This window comes from Copadichromis virginalis, linkage group LG4, assembly GCF_057382275.1.
Source record: "Copadichromis virginalis isolate Kocher_CV1m ecotype Utaka linkage group LG4, C_Virginalis_male_GT1.1, whole genome shotgun sequence".
In the NCBI taxonomy this organism is placed as follows: domain Eukaryota; kingdom Metazoa; phylum Chordata; class Actinopteri; order Cichliformes; family Cichlidae; genus Copadichromis; species Copadichromis virginalis.
In genome coordinates, this window is record NC_140621.1 from 29,514,383 (window position 1) to 29,534,306 (window position 19,924).

General features: G+C 39.0%; 1 protein-coding gene across 1 annotated transcript in view; it reads left to right on the top strand.

Annotated features, from left to right (window-relative positions):
• The first annotated feature begins 4,306 nt into the window (after positions 1 to 4,306).
• Positions 4,307 to 19,924, top strand: part of gjc1 (gap junction protein gamma 1) — a 46,457-nt gene continuing 30,839 nt past the window's right edge. The window contains exon 1 of the mRNA XM_085454789.1: positions 4,307 to 5,056. The gene's annotated coding sequence lies outside the window, so the exon portion shown is untranslated. The remainder of the gene's footprint in view (positions 5,057 to 19,924) is intronic.

Here is a 19,924-nt window from a genome sequence, read left to right on the forward strand (position 1 = left end):
ATCGACTGGGATGAAATCCCTTGTATATGCCGGGCGTAGCTGAACATGCGACTCACTATGGAGCCCACGAACTTGCAATCCACAAGCCACTTTGCTAGCTATGACTGTGTCTACTGCTGTCATTGTACTGAGCCTTAATTGCACTGGCTGAGTCTTCACATTTAGTGCAGAGACCAGATCTCCCAAGATGAAAGTTGAATCGCTCTGTGTGTCGAGCAGAGCATATGTGAGAATCTCACTGTGGGAGTCTTCTGCCAATGACACAAAAACTGGAACAATGCTAGACGTAGCTGAGGAGTATCTTGTCAATGTGTGTGACATGACATTGCGGACTTCCTTTGTCTCATTTCCTGCAGATGGTGAATCACTGTTTAACATTTCACTGGCTCCCTCAATTCTCTCTATGTGCAAGCAAGTTGGATGATTTCGACCACATATAGTGCATGTGTGCCTTCTTTTGCATTCTTTACTAGTGTGACCCTTTCTTAAACAGCCAAAGCAAAGACGGTTTTCCCGAATGAAAGCTCTCTTTTCATCAGGAAGCCTTGTGGCAAAGGTTGGGCACTTGGCGACACCGTGTGTTTCATCGTTGCAGACGAAGCATGGTGGTCTTGGCTTTGAAATTAAGGTCCCTGGTTTACCTGCAGAGTGCTTAGCTTGAGCATTGGTGCTGAGTGCCTTGGTTCTCTTAGGAAGCCTTTCATCTGTAACTTTAGTGGTTAATAAGAAGGGAGAAGCAATGGGGTTGCAGGCTATTCTAGCTTCCCTTTGTAGAAATCTGGTGAAATGAGCAAATGGTGGATACTCTTGACATCTGTCTAGTTCATCCACAACAACACGACCCCATCTGCGTACCAGCCATTCGGGCAGTTTTTTGAGAAGTTTATGATTTTCTTCACAATCATTTAGAATTGCCAGCCCTTTAACATGAGGGATGGCCTCGGCACAACTTTGAAGGAAATCTGAAAACTCTCTGAGGGCTACTGGGTCATTGGGAGCTATTTTTGGCCATTTCATCAGTTTATCTCTGAAAGCCTTTTGGACGACAAATGAACTTCCATACCTCTCCTGAAGAATCTCCCAGGCACCCTGATATGCATCTTCTGAGTTTCGATAGAAGAATCCTTCGACCGCCTTCCGTGCCTCACCAGCAAGATAACTTTTCAAGTACAACATTTTTTCGCCTGCGGGGAGGGGTTTGTGGCCAATCAATGCCATAAAGGATATCTTCCAGTCTATAAACTTTAAAGGGTTACCAGTGAACACTGTGGGTTCAGGTGCAGGCAGACGGTTGGAGACGAACAAGCTTGCAAGCTCCTGTGTTAAGCTGACCTCCTGTTGCCTTTGCAAAATCTCAGGTGGTGCACACTGAGGTCGAAATGATTCAGCCTGTGGATTCAATGGATTCTGAGATTCAATGATTTGGCTATCAAGTTGTGATTTGTCATCTGCTTCATACTTAAGGCTTTCCAATCCATCGTAGTTGTTGTAAGCTCTCACTCTGGCTGCTGCTACTTTTACCTCATTTTCTGCCTGTAGCTGTTGCAGTTTAGTTCTCTCTTCCTCTAGCTTTGCTGTCATTTCTGCAATCATTTGTGCTTCCTTGATTTTCCACTCATGCTCTAAGCTACTCAACTTGGCTTGCTGTTCATGTATTCGTTGCATTGCCTTCGCCTGTTCTAGTTTAGCTGCAAGGTCAGCTTCGGCATCCACACGTTTGCTAGAAGTCGTAGATGTGGCTCCAGAGTATGAATCTGAGCCCTTTGAATGCTCTGAAATAACTGTTTCTGTTTCAGTTTTCCCAAAAACAGATCCATACTCCTCCTTACTTAATATCATCCTTACACGCTCCTTCTCGAGCCTGTCATTAAAAGTCTTATCTATATCTTCTAGTCGTTTACTAATGAGATCACAAATTTCTGTTGTTAGGGCAACACACGCATCCATTTTCTTGACAACATCTGGAGTAGAAGTATGATTACGTCGGATAGGCTCATACAGTTCATGCATTAATGCTTCTTTAGCCTTAATGTCCGTTTGTGTTCTAACAAGGTCTTCGTTTGAGCAGAAACCTTTCAGCCTTGTTCTAACTCCTCTTGCTAACTCCTTCCAGGACTCATATGTCTTGCTAAATGACCTTTCATTTTTCTTGGCCTCCTGTTCATGCATCTCCTGCCCCTTTTCTGTTAGTCTTCGCTCTCTGGAGCTGGACCTGGCCTTTTGTGCCTCTGTAGATTTGTCTATTTCTTCAACAGGGGACAACATTATTATTAATTTTATTTTTGGCTTGTTGCACCTGCCCTTTTAAGTGTATATATCTTAACTCAAATGGGTTGAGTGGTGGTTTCAAACTTATTAACACTCAACTTAGATATTTACACCTTTAACCTCACAGACTGGCAACAAAACCAAAATAATACTGATGATGCCCTCAAATCAGACAATTTGCCACTTAAGTTTTTACAGAAGTACAACTGATAGCATAAAGCCCAGATTCAGTCTTAGACATTCTGATGCAAGAAATGTGGGATATTCAGCATCACAACTTTACATGCTACTGTGTTAAATACAGAAGAGGTCTTTCTTTCTTGCATTACTTTAGACTGCCATGTTGAAGATCATTTGCTCACACAGCTTACAAGATGAAGGTGTGCATGACATTGTATTTATAATGTCCTTATTTTGAGTCCTTTACTGATCCAGTAGTCTCTAGATGATGCGATACACTCCTTTACTCACAGTTCGACGAAAGAATAAGATGAGTGTAGATGGCTGCAAGGCAGCGATGAGTTTTCACTGTAGCAGCCCTTGGCATCAAGAACGACAGAAGAGTCTCTAACGGGTGCAGCCATTTATTTCCTCACCACACACGGCTCATTCTCTGGACGTTGAGCACCGTGAAAACTATAAAATAAGAAAAAATTGATACCCGTACAGTACCCTTTGAACTATAACAATGAGCTTAAGTTAATTCAGGCAAGTTCAAACAAGTAATTCTGAGATATACAGTCACAGATTAAATAAAACAAAAGGGGTTACTTCAAACAGCATCAAGGGATTACACAGTTCAGTTAAATAAAATATAACAACAGATCATCTCTCATCACATACCTCAGTCCGCTTGCCAAGGGTGCAAAACTCCGGTAAACACTTAAACACTTCGGCCCGTTTCTCATGGGGTGCTGCTAGCTTGCATGACACACATGTCTAGCTAAAAAATAGCACATGGATGTAAGTAACGTAAATAAAGAATAAAAGGGTTTTCAGATAGCTCACAATACAAACGCAGCAACATACCTTACATTAGAAACACACTTATCATACTTATCAAAGTATTATCGTAACTTACATGGACTTTGTACAACTTATTCCTGCCGCGACAGACTGCTCTATACGCGTTACGGGGCATGCCTCTGATCACATCTGTCCTTAGTGCGACTGCGCATACAGTTCCGACAACCCCCGCAAGGATGACTTATGGTACAGATCAGCGGTTCATTACAGGCTGATAGATTAGATTTGCACTGATGAGTAGAAAACATGTTATTTTTATTGCACTATGACAGGCTTGCAAAACAGAAAGAAGTATAATTACTATAAGTCATTAATGGAGCAAAATCAACTGTGAGGACTATTTGTTGTTTGTGAAAAATGGATAGAATTTTCCCCAAAGCCCATATTTTCCCAAATCACGGTCAAAATACATTTTTTTTTTTTTACCCTTCTATTAAATTTAATAGGTAATAAAAATATATTTCCAAAACCGAATCTGTAAATCTTCCACCCCAGTGTGCCAACAAAAATGAAACGATGCCTTTGAAACTGGGTTTATCTAATATTGCCCATATAAGTGTTCCAGAGTGACACACATTTTATTTATAATGCCTCATTGCCATACTAAGGAAATACACTTGCAGTACAATAGCACATTCCACCCCCCACCCCCCCGTCCCCGCCCCCAATATATCTGAGACCCCACCAGCGTCTTCCGGTAATTGTGGATAAGCAGATTAAGAACATAAACTCATGGCAATACTAATTTGAATAAATAAATAAGTATTACCTCTAACATTCCCAGTGCTTTTTTATAAAAATATATTAAATGTTGTATTCAAATGATACCATAGCAGATAATTATCCTATTGATTATTCCATTATAAAACAGCAGAAATACGCCGAGCCTCTAACTGTGATATCTGAACGGCTGCACCACAAACAAAGACTACAAGTACAAACTGCCCTTTCCTTAGGCAGATGTTTATGGACCCGAGATGTGTGACCTGTCGGGTACGCGCACTACCAAAGACACGTACGCGCAACATCGCTGCTCCCCTCCTGCAAAGATGGGTCTCCAAGCTTACAGTCAGAGACTCCAGCTGTCACTCATCGATATCCGCGTTCAGCTAATGTCAGACTGCATGTGGAAAACGGCGAAGGCTCCGTTCCCGATAAATACGAGACAAGGACACCGCTGGATGGAGGTGGACCTCCAGTGATCAACAGATCAGCAACTCCACTGTTCACTCCCCCTGTGAGGACAAGACGAGGAACCCGAAAGACAACGCTGGAGCCAAATGGCACATGTGAGCCGCTGACGTATTTATTAGCAAATTCTCGAGCCGGTCATAGTGATATGGACAAACTAGCGCTGAAGATTTGGTTTTAAAAAGCCGATACAGCTGTTATCAGAGCTGGTGTGGGTTCGGTTCTTGTCAAGATGACCAGACTATTGTTTAGCATCGCTGTAATGGAATGGGCCCGCAGGAATTTTGGCACCGGTTTTACGCAACAGACCACATAGTTGAATCGACGTAGCTCGACCGAAGACAGAATAGCGTGGCTGGCATGGACAAAGACTGCTTACACATCTCGTAGTGATGCTCTGAGACTAAATTGAAACCCAATAGTGAAACATCCTGCTGGTTCCTCCCGAGAAGTGGAGCTGATAATCAACGTCGGGATTCAAGTTTGGACCTCACCAAGTCCAAAACGACCTTTCCCTCCCAAAAAACGGATCATCTTATATCTTAAAGCATCCTCACAGACTCGCATAGCGGTAAGAATACGCCTGTCAATTGCTGTAATAGTGTTACAGTGTCCCTCCTTTGTTCCTAAAGGGGCTAATTTAACCCAGCGGGCACCCTGCTAAGGTTGCTTGGGGGGTCATAGACGCACCATTTGGCACCATAACGCACAGAAGACGGTTTCAGCTTTTCGTTTCATTTCTGTTGGACCGAATCTCCTCTGTTGTTTGGCATGTGTAACAGAGTGGTCAAGGCCAAGCTGTGAGCAACAAGAAATCAACTTCTTTGTACAAGTGTGCTTTGGGGAAGGAGCTGCAAACGACACGTCTAATTAATATAAACTGTCAATTCAGAGACACATATCCGCACAACAGAAAACAAATATAGGTTAAAAATCCACGCTGTGTATGCTTTGAGAAACAAAACCAAACCCATTTATTCTCAAATCATATCAGCATGTAGATGATGTAGAGGGCGGTGCAGGGATTCTCCTCAGGGTTTCGTTAAATCCCGCAGGAGCTTTTGAGATTAGTTGAATCGCATGCAGATTCTATAATGGCATTATTGGTAAAATCTTTGTTTTGTATAATTAATGAATTGATTTCACAAGTATTGGACGTATATGTATAGCTTTTAGGAGGTTTGCATTGATTTAAATTTATGAATAGAATTTTGGCAACATTTGAATTATTTAAATTAGACCAAAAATGTTATCTGCATCAGTAAAGCTCATTATAATTCAGGTTTATTTCTTATGAAATGTGCTTAAACTAAAAGAATATAACAATAAGGTTGTTCATACCATTCCAGATGTAAATAACTGTGTATTTAAAAAATATATATTTTAATATAAAAAAAATCAATTCAAATCAGAATATAAAGACAGCAAATTAAAAAATAAATAAATACCTAAAAGCACTCCCCAGGTTTTTGTGAGTGTCTTTATCCGTGGTGCTCCATACCTACATATATTCGCTGATTCAGGGATTATTTCATAAATCCAGAAGTCAATATATCAAAAGTAACATTCCCACCACTTAAAGCTGAGAAGCAGCCAGCACCCAGCATTATTCACCATGATGAGAAACCCTTTCATTGTGCTGGACGTCTTTGAATTATGCCGCATTGGCTTCTCTGTCGAGCATTTGTCAATGCCATACGAGCAGTGTCTCACATATGAGCCTCCATAATGACTTTCTCCCCCTGTGCTTCAGAAAAATCCTCGCTATATGTGCAGCTATTGTGATGGATTTGGGATATTGCCAGTGAAAGAGCTTAGGGCTAGTGAGTGATGCTTACTTTGCACATAACATATGGATGCTATGTATTTATTTTGAATTTATTCCTTGGTAGGATTCTAAGAGCAACATGTCAACCTCCATTTGCCCTCCATTCTTTGTTCTATATTTCCATCAAGTAAATGCAGTTTTGGCATTTCACAGCCTTGCAAACTATAGATTTAATTAACATTTTCTGCATGTGAAACTACTCTGCAAGGCAGTCCATCTGTGCTGTTGGATTCTCCCCCCACCTTTTTACCCTTGTACCCCACTGGAGACCATTATTTAACTCTCACTGTGCAATGGGGGTGGAACCTACGCCAGTATGGGAGGAAGGGAAGGGAAGTCCCCCCCTGTGTACTCCAGCACTGCGAGAAAGATGAGGAGCACATTCTCTTTGGCAGCAAGAAAATGCCCCATCAGTTAGTATCATGATGAATGCGTTACTGTCCTCTTTTTATATTCAATACAATGCTTTTTTGCATTATTTCACCCCTGGGGACACTAAAGAAACTCATGACCTGGCAGATATAAGTGATAAATTGTGCATGGATGTTTACTAAATGACCAGAAGATGTCCCAGAAAAGTTGGAGATATGTTACATTAGGTGTCTGGTAAGTTGATTTATCCAATCGATCAAAGCAAAAAAAAGAGAAAAAAGCAAAAAAAAAAAAAGGAAAAAAATGAAGTAAGAAAGAAGAAAAGTGCTGAGCCTTTACAGTAATCCCCCCAAAAATGTAACTTTAAGTCAAGTCCAGAAGAGACAAACAAAAGAAAAGAAAAAGACCAAGCAGGCTATCCGCTCTGCTGAAAAAGCATGTGATGATTTCCAAATCGCAAGATCAAAGCTTGAAATTTAGAGTGTACACTACAGAATGTCACGTACCTGAAATGAAAGAAATGCACTAGTTATTGAGGACGTGTTAAGCTTAAGCTTTGATTATATATGCATTAAAATATGTATATTTGAATGTACCTGTACAAATATGTACATATGTAAGAAACATTTTACCTTTGTAGCTGGTGGACGTGGGGCTATATTCCTAAATACTTTAAAGCTGCACATTTTAAAAGCTCCATGTGTAAAAAATGAAAAAGTTAATACATGTTATTAGTCGGATTGTTTCAGTTGAATGAGTCTATTCCTGTTGCTTGGCTCAGGACCAAGCCACAGGATACAGTGTATTAAATGTTCATGTATAGATCTCATTATGGCTTACTATGAATGGTCAGTACTGCAGTATAATGTAGAATGCATTAGCATTGTCTTCTTTCAATTTACAGTTAAAATTTAGTATGATGCTCCTTAATTAAAATGAAGATGCATTCAAGTTTCTTGAGCCTTTGTAGGACTTTTGACGAAAACAATATTTTGCATAGTTTGAGGATCACAGCTCAATGGCGGAGAAGTCAATAATAATTTTTTTCGGATTCAAAATAAAATCTTTGATGCCAATATTACTACACAAGAGTGGAAATGTAAGAAAAGTTTATAGATGTCAGTTGGATGTTTGAATCATAAAGAAGTGAAATATGTTTGCTTCCGAAAGTCTACATACATCTTATTGTATGATTCATTATCTGTTTTGTAAAATTTCACAATGTATTTTTATTCTATGAAACAGGTTAAAAATTAGCAAAACATGTTTTCTTGTATTAAGTTATTTTGCATTAGTTTGATGCTCCTGCCCATTTTAGGTTTGACACCACAGTATTACATACTACAGTATTACATGTCTGTGAAGGTTCTCAGTCATCCAGGTCATCGTAGTCAAAGGAGCTTGCAAAGAAAAGCATCTGGACTTCTTTAAGTTACTTGAAGATGTTTTACTTCTCATCCGAGAAGCTTCTTCAGTTCTAAGGTCACTCCTCCAGATGGTTTGAAAGAGGAGTGAAAGAAGCCATCTATGTCCACTGTGAGCGACCATCTTTGAACAGAGGCGGTGGTTTATGACACCAACTGTCTGCCATCTATAATCCAGTTTTGAGTTCCCTCCCCAGACGCCTTAACGCCCACTCACATCCTGGGCCATCTGACCTCAGGAATTCACATGATAAGGTGGGGCCAGGTTTCACAATGAGCTCACCTGAAACCCTGGCTGATTGGGACCCACACCCAGATCATCAGGGGGTCCTTTTGTCCCTCTGTGGGGGGATACTCCCACTAGGCTTATATCTGGGACTCTCCACCATTTGACCTTAGAACTGAAGAAGCTTCTCGGATGAGAGGTGAAACGTCTTCAAGTAACTTATAGAAGTCCAGACGCTTTTCTTTGCAAGCTCCTTTGACTACAGTATTACAGTGTATTTTGTTAGGCACCCAAGATAACAGCAACAATGAAGCCCTGCAACTCTTCAAATGTAAATAATAGCAGTAAAGAATCATTAATACAAAGTAGTTTTAAAACCATGAAATTCCTCTTTTAGTTTCCACCGCTGAAAACTGCCTTAATCTCTAAAATATATTATGTGTATCAAATTATCTACCTTTGTGCTGTTATTCGAACGTTATTTTACGATAATCACTTGCAACTAAATCAGCCGTCTGCAATTACCATAATTGTCAGCTGAAATATCTGCGGGATGTGTTTAAGTCAATTACATGCTTTATGGCAGCTATCTTGAATAAATGAAGTAATTCACTTCCTGCTTTTTCCAGTTCTTTCCTTCAGAATGTGTGATGTGGAGCCAGTACAGTAAGAGCTAAATTTTATGCTTTCAGCCACTACTTCAAAAAAACCTATCCCTACTTGCATATTAGAAGCAGGTGTTGTGCAGCACAAAACCGTCAGTCATCAAAACATGCAATGTTACTGGAACCTCAAAGAAAACTGTTTGAGTGACGAGGGAGTGCAGTGTAGTAGATAAAGTGGGAAAAATGTAGAGATGTTGGGAGATTCTTCGCCACTGCAGCGTCTCCTAACTGGCTTTGCCCAACATGAAACATCAAGGTATTATGTCTATATCTTGTTTAGCAGACGTGAGCACACAGGTAGGCTTAATCCTCAGAGTGCAGCACACTGAGGGAAAAGTGTCTTTATGCCTGCCAACTAGTCTGGATTCCCTCTGCTTGACACTGTGTACTCTGCTCTGCAATTTCTGGTTGCCAGTTCCTGTAAATGACTTTAAAGTAAGAGCAGAAGGAAGGTGGCTTGCTCTCTTTGTAATTACCGAGCGTTTAGAATTTTAAGAAGTCACCAAATGCAAATGATAGTTAGAGCAGAATGTGCGTTTTGCTGCATTACTTCCATGTTTGCTCTATAAATGCACATTTGTACTTTGTTTATAACTTGGCTGTCTTTGGTAGTACAGTTGGGATCTAATTTACGGATTTGCATGATGTGGTGGAAATGTTTCTGCAATGAGCAAATGATTCTGGGAGAATAATTTCATTTAGAAGATTTAGTGAAAATATTGAAATTTGTTTCACAACACTGATATAAAAATAACTGGTAACTAACTGCATCTGGTCTCTTAAGATAACTTTGAAGATTTTAATATGTTTTGCAAATACTTTTCGTTAAGCTAAACTAAACAGATTTTGACCTTCACGTGCTTCCCAAATTAAGTAAGTTCAGTGGTGAGATTATTGTAGTTTGATGTGTGCATGTGAGTGCAGTTGAGCATGCTCTGTGTCCTGCGTGCCTGATATTTAAGGGGAGACCTTAAATATTGGGCATCAAAGAGTAGGGGAGGGTTGTGCATGCTCTCTGTGACTCAGGATGACTCTGGAAAACGAGCCCTGGAGTCGGCCCTGACCCCTCGCAGTTGTGTCGGTGCACGTGTCGCCGTGATGCCACAGCAGATCTCCGAATCTTTAGCTAAAAACAGGCGATGGGGAGTGTCTGATTTTGTCTAACAAAGGGAATCCTGAACACCAGGATTTTTGTGTCATCCTAGTTGTATTGCTGCAGCATGTCGTAGTCGTGCAATACACGTGTCCAGATCGCAAAGTCCCTGCAATGCAGTAGTGCTGTGTACTTTGATTTAAAACTGCAGTATTGCGATATAATTCTATGACACACTCTTTCCCTGTAGAGTTTGATTAATATGTTGATTAGTAAACAGGAAATTAAGTAGCAACAATTTTCATAAGTGGGCATTAATTCTAACTGTAGAATAACAAACTTAATTTATAAAGCAATTTCCCAATAAAGCTGCAAAGTGCTTCACAGAAAGAAAGTAAACACTTACAAAAACAACAAATAGGAGCAAAAAATAATATTAAAATATATATGCCATAAATCAAACATCTATAAAGCCCTTTCAATAAAAGAATTTTTAAAGTAGAATCTTTCAGGGAAATAAAGTTGCCATTCTGCTCTTAATTGGCAGATTGAAAACCAGCAGAATACTTTTAAAGATCAAGATAAATGCCCAGGTGGATAAGAGGTTAGTAGGTCTATGATGTATTCGGGAGCAAGGCCATTCAATATTTAATGATTCTTTTCAAATTAATGCTTTAAAATAATGAGTAGGATTTTATGAAGCAAAAAGCCAGTTCTCCATTGTGAGGATTTTTGACTTTTTCCCATTAACCCTCTCAAGGCAGGCGTTGCAGATTTGCAACAGTTAAAAACTAACAACCTGCTTACCCCACATACATATTTTATGAGTTTTTTTACTCAGAAGTACCACTAAAGGACTTGGTTGTGCATTAGCAACAAAAGGTTTAATTTGAGCCTGAGAGGGTTAAAATATAACTTCCATTTTTGGAGTGGAATAACTAATGGAATAACTAATAATTAGTCACAGCACTAACTAGGTATGTCAACAGCTTTAGCTTGTTGGATTTTATAGTTTTTGAAAGTGAATTTTTCTGCCATTCAATGTGATGTAAATGCTAAGAAGGAAGTAAATTTATTCAGCTTTAATTGAAATAAATGGCACAGTTACATCCTTAATTACTAGCACCCATTCCGGTATGACATATTCAAAACAGACCACAGGTAAAATCATTTATACTGATGTGAAACAGAGAAAACTAGTAAATGCCTCCTTGCAGAAGGCACAATAGGGGACATTTATTGTAAGAGAAGAAGATATAGGCAGACAGAGAGAACCCCCCGTGAGTGTGGATGAAATTGGATGTCACTTTCACCTACCCAGCACTCATGAAGACATACGGGCAGTCCAGCAAATGAAAACAGTCGTGAGGGACCTTCCCACTGGGAATGTCACTATGACATACTGGGATCAGCTTAGACATACATACCATGAGCCTGGAAACATACATGCAGATGTACCGAGACCTGCATGTACAGAGATGTTTGCGCTTCAGTCAGTGTTGCACATGCATATTCAAACTGATATGTCCTGCTCACGAATCTGTGTATGCTGACACATTTACATATGAGCATAGCTGTCATAGCCCAGGCTGTGATTTGGGGTGACAGGTCTTATGCCACTTCCCTCGGGTCATCGGAGGGGCGGAGTCACAACGTGACAGGGATGGGGGCAGAGAGATGTCTTTCATTCACTGTCACTCACCAATGACACAACCTTTCCTGTGGTTTACTCACATTCCCGGGTTCAGCAGTGATGAGGTAACGTTTGAGCTTCTGCACTGTGTGCTCATGTGACTCATACCTGTTGTTTTGGTTTTGTCTGCGGTTGCTCATCTTAATCTCCTCTTGTTGGTAAACTTGTATTAATGTAAAGTGTCAGTCTGACAATCATCAGAAGTTCTTTAGTATCTCAAATTATATATATGTGAAGGCATCTTTAATATATCTGACCAAACTCTCTTGGGTTTCTTTGCTTCCGATTATTAGAAATCTAACAATTACTGTGCCTGTGTATACTCTTAGTTGATTCATTTAATTTTTCTTTCAAAATTTTGGAAAATACCCATTATAACATTTTAAAGGCTGAGGGAATGTACCCAAAACAAAGAATTTAAATTAATCATCATATGTTTAAATATACTTGAAAAAAATATTGAAAAGCTCGACATTCTTCTTCTTCTTTGGAAAAAAGACTGAAATAAGTTTTTTGCAATTACCATAGAAAAATGTTCTATTGAGTGTGTTTTAAACATGTTTTAGTTTGATAGAATGCAGGTTAATTTTAAGGAACATTTCTTTATGAGAATGAAAAGCTTGTAATGTTTTATCTTAAATTTTGTTTCAAAAATTGCCATGGTTCCCCCTAAGAGTAGTCAGTAAAGAGTACAGGAAGTATTGTGGCCTGGGGGACCTCTGACATCCCTCACATTACTCTCCTGTCTGTTCTTTTTAACCTTTTTACTCCCCATTTGAAATATCATTGTCTTGGGTGTAATATTTTTAAGGACAGATGTCATCCATGATAAGAAGAAATGAACATTAAATTCAAATAAACTTAAAATAATGTTATTTTGAAAAATGTATTAAATACACTTCAATCCATTAATTAAAGTAAGTGGGATCGATATTGAAAGAGTAAATGAAAACAAATTTCTGTGGGTAATGGCAGATGAGAGACTTAGTTGAAAAGCACACATTAAATATGTCAATTTTGAAGATTAAAGAAGCACTGTAATAATAAAAGGACATTGCATCTACTTTTTCTTCTTCTTCTTAAAAACGCACAGTTTGGATTTTTTACTATGAGTGTTGTTGGGATTATACAAATTGACTATTTTTACAGCTTGAGACATTTAAATATGCAGATCTCGTGAAATTCTGAACAACATAAATTTGTTCAGAGGAAAAAATAATGAACTACAGGGAAACATTCAAGGCATGCTTTCTACAAGAATAAGCATCTCTTATGTAAATGTATAAGGATAGGATTAAAATGAATGTAGATAATAACAGGTAATGTAAAGGTTAAATTTAAGGACTGTTGATGTGACTTTTCTTCAGTAAAATTCTTTGCATGGCGTTTATACTGTTTCCTCTGCATGAAGTGATCTCATTTTTTTCCAAGACCAACATGAAAAACAGTCATTGATATGATAAACTATCATTGCACTCAGATGAACCCTAAATACTACCTCAGTGAATGAGTTTTTGCTATATCTAAAAATAGCCATGTACTATTTCAGTGTATAACTCATCTTCTTCATGTGCTTTGTTAAAATAAAATCTAAAAATCACACAAATGCATTTAATGTCCTTTATTTTATAAATAATACAAAATTATTTTGTGTACAATAGACAGTTTCCCATTCAATGAAAAAATACAAAATACCACAATGATTAAAATCATGTTTTTTAAATTAAATTTGGCAGAGCTGTATTTGAGGTTTCACAGAATGGGTTCAATGATGTCATCGTTATCAACTCTAATACATCAGCTCTAATCTACAGATTTGAATAAGTTCAAATTTATTCTAGTTTTCAGATGTCACTCTGACCTGGTGATGGAATTGTGGCCTCACAATGTTACAGCTGGATCTGACTAAATCTGGATGTGTTTCAGGTCAAAAGAAAAAAAAAAGAGAGCCCTGGACAGTCACACAGGCCCAGAGACCGGTTGACAAAAACGGTGTATTTCAAACAGTTGCAATTGGTTGCTTGCAGTAACTGTAAAAAGTGATTGCTAAAGCTCCGTTCACACGGGTAAGCGATTCCCTGGTCACAAGGAAAAAGTGCTTATTCCACGAACAGTCGGCAAGTGGCTGCTGTACTGTTTATTGCTGGCAGTCACCAGTATGAAATTCCTATAAAGAGAAATATATCTCGCTGCATCCAAAATGTGCTTATGATTACTTTGGTTGCCAGCATACTCCCGCAAACTCCCATAGTTTTGTAGAAGGTTCTGACTTATGTGTAAACAGTCGCAAACTGCTCGACATGTGTTTGTGAAACTTAAAGAAGTGCAATGCAAAAAAGAAACTGAGAATGTTGACCTTCAAAATAAAAGTTGTGTCTTAATTCAAAAGAGACAGCTTTTCCTTTAAAGGCAAACATTCTCTGTCTCCAGTTTACATTTAACGGTGAATTTACATTGAAATTGTTTCACTACAGCTGAAAAATAGGTGAGGCACCCTTTGTTATTTTGGATAATTTGGGAAATCCTAAAAAAAACCCTCATTTTTGACCCAAAAGGTCACTGATATCAGATTTTGGAGGGCCATAATAATCAAAATCAAAGTTTTCATAGCAAACGCACATACGGTTACACTAGAAGCCTGTTTTTCAGCCATGTGATCACATAATGCTGTTAAACATTATCAGCACAGGTGCAGTGAAGGAGGGCACACATATTTTTTAATGAAACACACAGAGTTACCTTTATTATCTGAGCAAACACATGCAAGTCATCAGCAGAATGCCACTACAACTGTGGAGAGCATGTTAGGGGATCTGTGCCACAGAGCTGCACATGGCAAAAGGCATGCGCTGATGTGACCGTAAGCGCTCACGCCCGATTGGCTCAGCTGGGGCAGCCACGGCTGGGTGATGTCCCCCTCGCTCTCTGTCACAGGCGGAGCTAAACAGAGCAGCCAGGTTCACAGACCGCGGCCAAAACCCTGTCACTGCCTTGCCTGACAGACTCTGCCACACTCTGAGAGGCACACACACACACACACACACACACACACACACACACACACACACACACACACACACACAGGCTAAAATGAGATGAAAGCTAGATGCAGGGCAGACTGCATGAAGTGCGATATGTAAGACGTTTTTTTTTTATTTTTTTGTTGCCTGCATGTGTAGTCTTAATGATTTATCCACAATAACCCTGTGAACATATTACTTCAATTTCATCCCACGCCTTCTTTTCACAATACCCCTGAAGGTCACCACCTCCATTACTGGGTCACAAAGCTCATAATCATTAGCTGCTGATAGACTCACTGAGGTGTCTCCAATCATCATTCATGAAATGCCTTTATTGATGCATTCTTACATTATAAAAACCTCCAGCTCCGTCTTTTTCTTTAACGTGTTTGAAACATAAACCAGAATAGTGTCCCTTTGATTTACTTTTAAAGGAATTTTGTTGAATTGAACAACTGCAGGGGGTTACACTAATAAAAAGATAGAAAGAGACAAGCTAACACTGGGTTATTTTTAGCCACTGTTCCATATACAACATGTTCCTCCTGACACAAAGATGCTCTGGGGTCATGTTCAGTGTTTATACAGCCTCCAATGGAGATGTCATACCTAAGACTAACTGGATTATTGGTTAAAACTCAGACAGAGGAAAGTAGGTTTTGAAAATATGCTGCAACCTGACTCCTGGCTTCCTCTAATACCTGTGAATATATATTCATAATGACTGGTGTTTTCTGCTAATCTTTTACAGACCATGTGGATCAGGTAAGTAATGATAGAAACTTTCTGTCCTGTCTTCTGTCCCGTTTCGTTAACCAGTTAAATCATGAGAAACTCTTCTTGATTTTTGGAGTATGTTTTATTGCTAGACTGTGATAGCACCACAGAACTTCTACTTACATTCAGATACTTTACAGTTGTGTGAGGAAAGCCCCACACACAACCTCTCAGCTTCTTCTTGTCTGCATCATTTTTGGGCACCAAAACACCGAGTCTTTTTTTCCTCCACTTTCTTGTTACATCACCCACACGTGACGTGTCTTCCAGGACATTCCTGTCCCGTCCTTTCCTCTCTGTGTCTTCTCCTGGAGTCATGTTTAAACAAAGTAACATTCATACATGAGTGGGTTTCTATGACTACGAGGCCCCAGGATTTTTTGAGCCGTAGACCATCATGGTGCGATGGGTATAGGAAAAAGCCCAAAGGCGAGCACAGATGCTCTCGTGCTACTAGTGTTGCCTTGATAATAGCCTTATGGGCTAAAATTTGAGACTCCACATCTAAAATGAAAGAAAAAAAAAAAGGAAAAAGCTGATTCACTTGACAGAAGTGCTTAAGGCCTAACTTTAAATAGCTCATTGCAATTTCTGTTTCCTCTTCTTCTGTTTGTTTTTTTTTTGTCCTTCTGTTGGACGTAGGACTGTCTTTAACTCTTATGAAGCCTTAGGGCGGCCTGTTTAAATAAAGGGTAACTCAGGTGAAGATCATGTTTGTTCGAAATGATAATGATTTAGTAAATGCATGCGCAGACGGCAGGGAGAGCAACATCAGTTTCCTCGACTGGAACAGTGCAGTACTTTCTGGATTTTATCACAGCTCCTGTCTCCAGCTTGGTGTGGGAAAAGATGAGCAGTCTAGAACCAGCTGTCTGCTCAAACCTCCAGAAGTAGTTCCCCTTAAGGTTTGAAAAAACATAATCCTTTATGTATGTACACATTCTTATTTGTGTTGTCTTTAGACTTGTAATCCCCACAGTTTCAGATTTGGCACATTTTGCATTACCACGATAGCAGCAGACAGCATAGTTTAGGACTGCTGCAGACAAAACAAGCCATTTCCACCCTGAAGGGGTCCCTGCACTGAAGCCAGTTTGTATCTGTTATTAAAGATACACATTGTGACCTTCTACAAATGGCATTTCTAGAGGGGTGCAGAGTGTGGCACGTTCAGTTAAGAGGCTGAATAGTACTAATATGATTCAAGTAGATACAGCTTTGTTATGCTTTAATTATGTTCGATCAATTTTGATGGAAATACAGATGAGACGATTGCATCAGGACTATATGATTTTAGTGATAATATAACGCCATTCAAAACAGAGATTACCCTAAGCTACTTGTGCAAATGCTGACATTGCTATACAAAGCTTTGATGGTGTTTAAAGTTTCCATGACTATAACAGCTTATATAAAAACAGGCAATAATAGGTCACCTCTAAGTGACATTGGTGAGTTGGCATGATAGTGTTTTCCTATGGCTCCTTTAATGAGAAGCAGATTGAGCCAGATGTTGCATTAGCATTAACAATCATAATTAGCAGGTGGACATCTGAATGCACACAATCACACACACTCATATAAAGAGAAAAATCAGAAAATACACTGTGTTGTTACTGCCCATAATAAACAGCTATAAAAACTTATCTAGAGAGTATTGTCTATGTATGAGTAGAAATCAAAACAACTCTGGTCTGTAACCCTTCTTACGTTTTGCACTCATCTTTACTTTATCGCTTATTATACCAGGAGCCGTTCATAGCACTAACAAGAAGAGACTTGATTCTGTTTACTTTATTCTTGATGTAGATACAAACATTGGGTTGTGTGGTCTTCAGAGTGATGAAGGAGATTTCATTAGGCCTTTGGTGGTTGTATAAGCAGGGTGCCTAGTCTGTGAGGTACCCTGAAGGATTTGCCTTAGGCAATAATGTATTTATGGAGTTAATATTTTTGGCTTAAAAAATATATTTTTCTTGAGCCACTCCTTAATAAGACACTTCTTTTTATAGGTTTACATACACATGTAACCTCAAAAGACCAATTTCTGAGGGTATAAAAACTGTTACTCTATTATTTTCTCTGTCCTTTCCCCCTTTTCCTCTTGTTGGGTAATTGTCGTTCGATAGTATCCACACTGTAGCTGTGAATGCAGGCTTTTCTTCTTTTACTCCTGGGTTTTAGATCCAATATCAGTGAGAGCACGATCAATTATTTTGCACAACCAGACCTGTCAGTTAGCATGGCAAGCCCGATTGCATCATTAAACTTGTATTGGAACAAGTGTAACTGCAGGCAAGAACATATTGCTGGAATAGGGCTCGTTTTGTTCCCCTTTCCTTTCAGTATGTTTCCTTCTCAGCTCTCCAATCCTCTTATGCCTTTTCAGTCTTTTCTCTTCTCCCCCCTTCTGCATCCATAAAGTGTTTTGTAGGAAATTTGATTGCCAAGTTCCGTTTACATTCACCCACCATCTGCTGAAATTGGCTGCAACTGTGAATCATTTCTTAATATTGGCCGCTTTGCATTGACTTGCCTCCTTATTTTTCCTCCATTTCATCTTTTCCCAATGTCTGGCATGCTTTGACCTATTAGTAGTGAGCAAAAACAACTGTCCAATCCGTAACTCTCAATAAAAGACAGCTCACAGGAACAACACTTGAACCATAAGTGGTTGGACTGTAGAGATAAAAGTTTTTTACTGGGAGTATATGCTAGCAGATCACACATGAAGTATGAAACTGTCTGCTTTTGAAGTGGTGCAGTCAATATTTTTCCAGCGAGTGATTCAAAGAACTCATTGATATTCATATAACACATTAAAACTACAGTTTGTTGTTTTTTTTTTTACAACAAATCCATGCTTAACTTTATGTTATTTATGTTATTTATGCTTAACATTTATATCATCGGTAGAGGATAGAGGATACAATTTGTGCTACTCTGTTACTATGTCACATGTAATATTACTTCCCTGAAAATACTATAAACCGCTGGGAAGCTTCATTTATCAAAAACATCACCTTTGAAACTCTTGATCTCATTTGTTTACATTTTTTAACAAAGCTAAAGTTGTACAATCAAGTACAACATTACAAGTACAACTATTATAAGATGCAGTTGAGTAGAAGTGGAAAGTAGAATCAAAAATGTAACTAAAGTTAACTCAAGGAAAGTAAAGAAAGCAATTACCAGAAGTACAGCCCTTCAGTAAATACTTTGGTATGCTTAAGTGCCACATCAGCATGCTAATATCCTTACACAATATTAATATGTGCCTGTTTAATGGCTTCTGCGTGCTATATGCCCACTATCTTAGATTACCAAATGTGCTAATGCTAAACAAACTAATCACAAAGTAGTGCCCTGTTATAAACCTTTGGTTAGAGTCATGTAGTTATAACTCAATGTACTGAGTGAAATTGTAATCGGTTGTATATGGATGCTGCTATTGCATGTCATTAATTTTATCCGCTCCCTCCTATAGATTGCGCTCCTCTTTCCAGCTTCTTTTCCCCCTTTATCCTCAACCCAAGGTTTCAACTGTTCACGGTCTCTTTGTTTTAAAAGAGGTTTTCCTTCCCCACAGTCATAAAGTGCTCGCTCACACCTGACCGTTTTCTCTGGAGGTTCTTTGGCTTACATTATGAAGTGCTTTGAAATGACTATTATGAACTGGTACTGTATAAATAAAATGGAGTGTTACTTAATGTAACGCCATCATTAAGTCTTGAATGTGAAGGAGTGTCTGACAAATTTAGAGTTCTCGATCCTGTAGAGATTGAGATGCTTCAGATTGGATCATAGTGGCTTATTAAAAACCGACCAAGAGGCCAACATTGCCATAGCTACATCTGCACTGGTATCTTGGGAACAATTAAGGTCATTGCCACTCACCGTTACACATTTACCTCTTGGGTCTCACCTGTTAATTTGGTATTTACAGTGACCCGAGTGTCACTGTGTGGTGGCAGTTTGTGAAGGATTTTTTAGTTTGAACTCTATTTCAACTCTGTCTCTGAGTGTTATCCTTTGATAAACCTTGGCCCTTCCTTTACTCCTCAAGGAAAATACAGTGACAGTGGAGTGATCGCATCCATGGTGCAGTCAGATGAAAGTGAATGAAGGCTGATGAATGCTGTGACACTGACAGAGACTTGTTATCTAGATATTAAAGTATAATAACTTGAAAAATCCGTGTCCTCTGCCAGTCAGTTTCCCAGTGCTGGCCTGTTATATTTATGACTGATGTCTTCTGGATTTGTCAGATGAAACAGGAACAGGGTCAGAGTTTTGTGTTCAAATGTTTTGGCTGGCTGGTGCATCCTTGAGCAAGAC